Genomic DNA, 6,575 nt, shown 5'->3' with positions numbered 1-6,575 from the left:
ACTCTTTCCTGCTTATGCAGGGGGTCGGACTCGATGATCTATTGAGGTGCCTTCCAACCCTAACATCTATGAATCTATGAATCTATGAATGTGCATTAAGGGTGCACATCTACATGTGTGTGCCCTAAATGAACATTTAAAATGGTGAATTTAGGCTATTCACACCTAAATTTGATACCTGCAAATTCAGGTATCAAATTTAGCTGCGACTAGTGAATCAAACCTCCACTTGATTCAGGAGGTGCACAGTCCCACCAGAGGAGATGCCCTGCTGGACCTGGTCCTGGCCGCAGGCGACGACCTGGTAAGAGGCCTCCAGGTTCTTGACCACCTGGGCAATAGTGATCATCGCGTGCTGGAATTCACCATCCAGCGTAGAGTGTCAAGGGCCCGCAGCAAGGTGGTAGCCCTAGACTTCAGGAGGGCCAACTTCAGTGAGATGAGGAGATTAGTGGGAGAGGAACTGGGGTCCTTGAGGGCAGAGGAACTCAGCGTCCAAGAGGAGTGGTCGTTCCTTAAGGAAACAATACTCGGGGGGGCTGTTAGGAAGGCCAAGGCGGAGATAGAGCTCGGATTAGCGTCCAGGATTAAGGATAACAAAAAGTCCTTTTTCAAATATATTGGGAGGATGAAGAAGGCGCCGGGTAATGTGGGGCCCCTGCAGGATATGCGGGGCAATCTGGTGGTTGCGTCAGAGGATAAAGCGGACCTCTTTAACCAATTCTTCACCTCCGTTTTCTTGTGCAGGGACCGGGACTTCCCTGCTGTGATAGAAGCCGGACGCGAGGGGATCGCCTTCAGACCTCAGGTTGGGGAGGACCGGGTTAGAGAGCTTCTGGAGGGGCTGGACGCGTTCAAGTCAGCGGGTCCGGATGCTCTCCACCCCAGGGTGCTGAGGGAGCTGGCTGGGGTTATTGCAGGGCCCCTGGCACGGCTCTACGAGCGATCGTGGTGCTTGGGCCAGGTGCCAGACGATTGGAAGGTAGCTAATGTGGTCCCCATCTTCAAAAAAGGGAAAAGGGAGGACCCGGGCAATTATAGGCCCGTCAGTCTTACCTCAATCCTGGGGAAGCTCTTTGAGAAGATCATCAAGGAGCACATTTGTGATGGGCCGGCATCCGAGATGATGCTCAGGGGCAATCAGCATGGATTTATTAGGGGGAGATCATGTCAGACCAACCTGATTGCCTTTTATGATCAGGTCACAAAGGCCATGGACGCAGGTGTCGCGGTGGATGTAGTCTTTCTGGACTTCAGCAAGGCCTTTGACACCGTCTCTCACCCCATCCTAATTAATAAACTAGGCGACTGTGGCATAGATGCCTACACGGTCAGATGGATTGCAGATTGGCTGAAGGGTCGCACTCAGAGGGTGGTGGTGGATGGATCATACTCGACTTGGGGGGAGGTGGGTAGTGGAGTCCCCCAGGGCTCGGTCCTGGGGCCTGCGCTGTTCAATTTCTTCATCAGCGATCTTGATGTTGGGGTGGAAAGCAACCTGTTTAAATTCGCTGATGACACCAAAATTTGGGGGGAGGTGAGCACGCTAGCAGGGAGAGAGAGATTGCAGAAGGATCTGGATAGGTTACAGGGGTGGGCAAACAGGAACAGGATGTGTTTCAATACGGACAAGTGCAGGGTGCTGCACTTGGGTAGTAGGAACCAGCAGCACACTTATACGATGGGGAACTCCCTACTTGAGAGCACGGAGGCGGAAAGGGATCTTGGTGTCATTATTGACTCCAAGATGAACATGGGCCGACAATGCGAGGTCATGGTTGGCAGGGCTAACCGGACCTTGTCGTGCATCCACAGGTGCATCTCGAGTAGAGCCAGGGAGGTGATCCTCCCCCTCTATGCGACGCTGGTCAGGCCGCAGCTGGAGTATTGTGTCCAGTTCTGTGCGCCCCATTTCAGGAGGGATGTGGACAACATGGAGAGGGTCCAGAGGAGGGCCACCCGCATGATCCGGGGACAACAGGGCAGACCCTACAGTGAGAGACTGCGGGACCTGAACCTATTCAGCCTCCACAAGAGAAGGCTGAGGGGGGACCTGGTGACCGTCTATAAACTCACTAGGGGGAACCAGAAGGGTTTGGGGGAGACGCTGTTTCCCCTAGCCCCTGCTGGCATAACAAGGAATAATGGGCACAAGTTGATGGAGAGGAGGTACAGATTGGACATCCGAAAAAACTACTTCACAGTTAGGGCGGCTAGGAGCTGGAACCAACTTCCAAGGGAGGTGGTGCTGGCCCCTACCCTGGGGATCTTTAAGAAGAGGCTGGATACCTACCTGGCTGGACTCATTTGAGTCCCGTTTTTTGTTTAGGGTTCTTTTGTTGTTCTCCCGCCCTGGCGGGGGGTCGGGCTAGAAGATCTATTAGGTCCCTTCCGACCCTAAAACTATGAAACTATGAAACTAGTTAAAGTGCATTAACACGTATACATGCATTAAAGCACGTAAATACTGTGTGTGTGGACTATCTTGGGACAAACTTTAGTCCCAAGACAGTCTACACATAGGGTTGATGTGCTTTAATGCCTGCACAAGTAAACACCTGCCTAAGCCTACTTAATATGCATAAAAACTAAAGTGCATTAAATTTAGGCACATTTAAATGAAAATGTAAACAGCTGCCCCCCACTACCACAGCTAAGTGGATTTGCAAGGGCTGCCTGTGTGCACCTGTCACCATGGTGCCATGCACAGTCATAAAACAGCACAGCATTCCATCAGACACACATAAAGATATCCACTTCTTCCCCTGTCCCCAGTTCAGTGGTAATGAACACTCACCTGACACTCATGATGCCTTTAATTTTCACTCGCTTTAAGCTCTTCCATCCTTTTTCTCTCTTTCCTTAGGGTCTCCAATAGGATCTGAATTTGCTCCTGATGGAAGGAAAATTCTTTGGCTGAGCTTTCCATCAGGGAGGGATTTTTTGTTATGGATTAAAAAACACAGAAACACATTCCTATTGCCCCTTCCCCAAGCGGGGCAGAAACTATCCCCTAGCTGTTCAGCCATTTAATTGAAAAATATTAATGAAAGGTGTAGAAGAGCCGTTGGAGGCTGGGACCTACCTTTTACTTACTGTCTTCCTCTTGGCCACATATCTTTCCCTCACGTTCGCTCATTGGGACAGCTTGAAGAGAGGCTTTAGAGGGCACTGGGCAATGCTCATCTTATGGCCATTAGGTCACTTTGTTGCAAAGAAGGAGAAACAGATTTAAACCCTCTTAGGTCATGGGAGACCTCAAACTTGTAGGCTCAGAAAAGTGAAATAAGATTAAGCCCTTTGTTCCACATGCAGCTAATTAAACTCAGTTTCTTCATCAAAGAGGTTTAATAACTGGAAGGACTGAAGGGGGAACACTTCTGCAGTTGTCAGGAATACAATTTCTGGCTAGGCAGTGAAAATTCCCATTTATGGGCGCATCCAGATGAGTGCGCACATGTCTCTGGCCCCATCTCAAACCGCTTTGAAGCGGGGCTAGAGGCATGTGCAGGAATGAAAAAATATCCAAGGGTCAAACAAAAACCCAGGGGAAAAAAACAGGTCAGTGCACAGTCCCAGACCGTGTCCGGGGCAGCAGGAGGTTCAGTCTTTCAGAGACGCTCTGGCAGAGTTCCAGACTGTCTCTAGGATTGGCCCTTTCCCCGCTCCTGAAGCACGCTGACTACCCGTGCTGGGCAAGCAGCGGTGCAAGCTGCAGGGACCTGGACCTGGACCCAGCTTTTGCCAGGTAAGCAGGGGGTTGGGGGACTTGAGGAGCGGGGAGGGGACCTTGGGAGGCTGGAGCCAGCAGGGGAATGAGCAGGGGGCTAGATACAACCCCAGAGGCATTCCCCTGCTGTCCTCTGCTCTCCCAAGGCTGGAGGCAGCAGGGGAATGTCTCTGTGGCTGTCTCCAGCCCCCTGCTTCTTCCCCTGCTTGTCTCCAGCCTCAGGGGAGAAAGGGAAGGAGCAGGGGGCTGGAGCCAGCAGGGGAATGTCTCCAGGGAAAGTCTCAGCCTCCTGCTCCCTCCCAAGGCTGGAGACAAGCAGGGGAAGGAGCAGGAGCCTGGAGACAAGCAGGAGGCTGGAGACAAGCCCCTGGACATAAGCTGGAGACTTCCCCTGCTCTCTCCAGCCTCCTGCTCATTCACTGCTACTGCCGGTGAGTGTTGGGGGGGACTGGGAGAGCAAGTGGGGAGCTGGGAGAATGAACAAAGGGTGGGGGGAATGAATGGGGGCAGAGAGAATGAGTGGGGAACAGGCGAATAAATGGGGAGCAGGGGGAATGAACAGGGGGCATGGGGAATGAATGGTGGATAGGGGGAATAAATGGGGAGCAGGGAAACGAATGGGGAGCTGGGGAAACCAACGGGGTGGGGGGAATGAGCCTCCTGTTCGTTCTCCTATTCCCTCCAGCCTCCTGATTGTTCTCCTGCTCATCTCCAGCCTCCAGAGGCTGGAGAAGTGCAGGGGAATGAGCAGGGGGCTGGAGACCGGAGTGGGGGCGGAGCTGTCACCCCTGCGGGAGGCCTGGGACCCTGCAGGCAGGGTAGTCCATGTGCTGTGGGGGGGGCTCTGCCCTGTGGGGGGCAGGGGACCATTGGCGATGCATAGGAGGTGCACATGCACTCCCTGAGCATAGCAGTGCACCCCCTCAAAAAAGGTGCTGCCAATACTGTCGGTGGTGCCTGTAGATGGTTGCCGCTTGCCATCCCCCACCACCAGTGCTGTCTGTGGGCAGTCAGTGATAGCCGCTGGCCATAGTGGTGTCTGTGGGTGCTCGCCTCTCACCACCCCTCCCCCTGCTGCCGACAGTGCCAGCGGCATCTGTGGGAGCTCCCCACTTACTACTGCCACCACGCTCCCACCACCGCCAGCGCCGCCATGCCCTGCCAGCCGCTGGGGGCATACGGCATTCATGCAGCGGACCCACCCTTCCTAAGCAGCCCCCACACCCACAGTCCCCCGACACCTACCCACACAATGACTCACATTCCCCACATCCCTCCACATCCTGCAAACCCCACATCCCCACATCAAACACCCACCATGTGATAAGGAAACCCAAAGCAAACATTAAAACATATAGCTATTTAGGATTTATTTTATTATGATGCTAAAGACGCTGATAGGCTTCCAAACTTATTTAACATTGTAAATATAACAATTGCCCATCTGATCAGTCCCCCTTTCTCTCTCTCTTTTGTTCTAACTGTGGAAGAATGTGGATTTTGGGCTATTTTAGAAAGTTAATTTGGGATGCTGCCTCAGCAGTCTAGCTGACACAAGGGGCTATTGTCCCCAGATACCAATTGCCTGGGCCCCAGAAGCTCCTGAAGTCAAGTAACCCAGAGCTTCCGGCCAGGGCAGGTTTTTGTACTGCTGGAGCCAGAACAGGTGCTGGCCCCGGGCTCTAGCTCCCTCTGGCTGCAAATCTGGGAGGAGCCAGGCAGGGTTATTTTGCCCCAAGTGGCACAATTTGCTCCACAACAAAGTGCATGTCCGAGCACATGCGCTGAGGCAAAAAGCCCCAGCTCAAATTTGCACCGCTTTTATGGACGCGCCCTAGGAGTAAATAGTCAGCCATCCATTACCTACAGCTGTTTCATGCCTACTTCCTTATATGAACAATTGTGTTTAACAGCTAATATAGTGTTATATATTTCAGTGAAAATTACTTTGAAGGACTGTCTACAAAATAATAGCCTTTTTATTATTAAGAAGGCCTTTGAAGAAGGATCTGGGAAGTAGAAAAAGAAAGAACCACTACAAATAACAACTAGGGAATAAGGGACCAACTTCAGCCTCATGTTCCATTTTTAGCACATTTTAGAGTGCCCCCCTGCAGTGGAGTCATCACCAGGCCTTTCACCAATGTAGTACATGTTTTCCTGTGTAAACTCTCCTCAGTCCAACAAAAAAGGGCTTATAATACAAATGCTTTAATGCTATCATTACCCAAATATACCTATCTCCTTCCTAATTTTCTTGCATACATGTCTGTGGTCTCTTCCATGGCAATAATATTTTGGGTTGAGTAGTACTTAATGGGACACACCAAGTTAAAGGGAGATTTAAAACAAACACAGGTGCACAGTCTGAGAATAGCGAGGAATTCATTACCTTGTTCCCCCTGGCAGTTTCCTTTATGGCAGCCAGTGTGAGCTTGAGATTCTCAACAGATATCACACAGGAATTTTTTATCTATTCCACAAAGAAGTTTCAGAGTTTCCCCATGCTCTTCACATGCCTGTGCCCCTTCTGCTCCTTTGGCTACTTACACACTCAGCCACTTGTTTATTTTTCTAATATTCTCCTGCTATTTTTTCTCCCTGGATACAGGTGTCTGCTTACTGAAGGTAGAAGATGCTCCATCTGACCCCTTCCCCGCAGGCCCAGCAAGAAGTGTTCCTGCAGTTTAGAGCTCCAGCTTGGCAAAGGAAGTAGTCACCTTTGAGACTTTCTATAGTGAATTCTGGATGCATCTACACATGCATTAGATTCATAGATTCATAGATGTTAGGGTCGGAAGGGACCTCAATAGATCATCGAGTCCGACCCCCTGCATAAGCAGGA

At 51.2% G+C, this 6,575-nt stretch overlaps 1 long non-coding RNA gene and 1 pseudogene across 1 annotated transcript in view; both read right to left on the bottom strand.

Annotated features, from left to right (window-relative positions):
* The window catches only part of LOC112549719, a 44,403-nt pseudogene that overhangs the window by 17,691 nt on the left and 20,137 nt on the right, over positions 1 to 6,575 (bottom strand).
* LOC102378681 overlaps positions 2,804 to 6,575 on the bottom strand; it is a 17,455-nt gene continuing 13,683 nt past the window's right edge. The window contains exons 2-3 of the long non-coding RNA XR_323421.1: positions 3,086 to 3,204; positions 2,804 to 2,893 (exon numbers count right to left, since the gene is read on the bottom strand). This is a non-coding gene — a long non-coding RNA (uncharacterized LOC102378681). The remainder of the gene's footprint in view (positions 2,894 to 3,085; positions 3,205 to 6,575) is intronic.

The sequence above is a fragment of the Alligator sinensis genome, unplaced genomic scaffold (assembly GCF_000455745.1).
Source record: "Alligator sinensis unplaced genomic scaffold, ASM45574v1 scaffold1097_1, whole genome shotgun sequence".
In the NCBI taxonomy this organism is placed as follows: Eukaryota; Metazoa; Chordata; order Crocodylia; family Alligatoridae; genus Alligator; species Alligator sinensis.
Note: the sequence above shows the minus strand (reverse complement) of the source record. Positions and strands in the feature narration are given on the sequence as shown.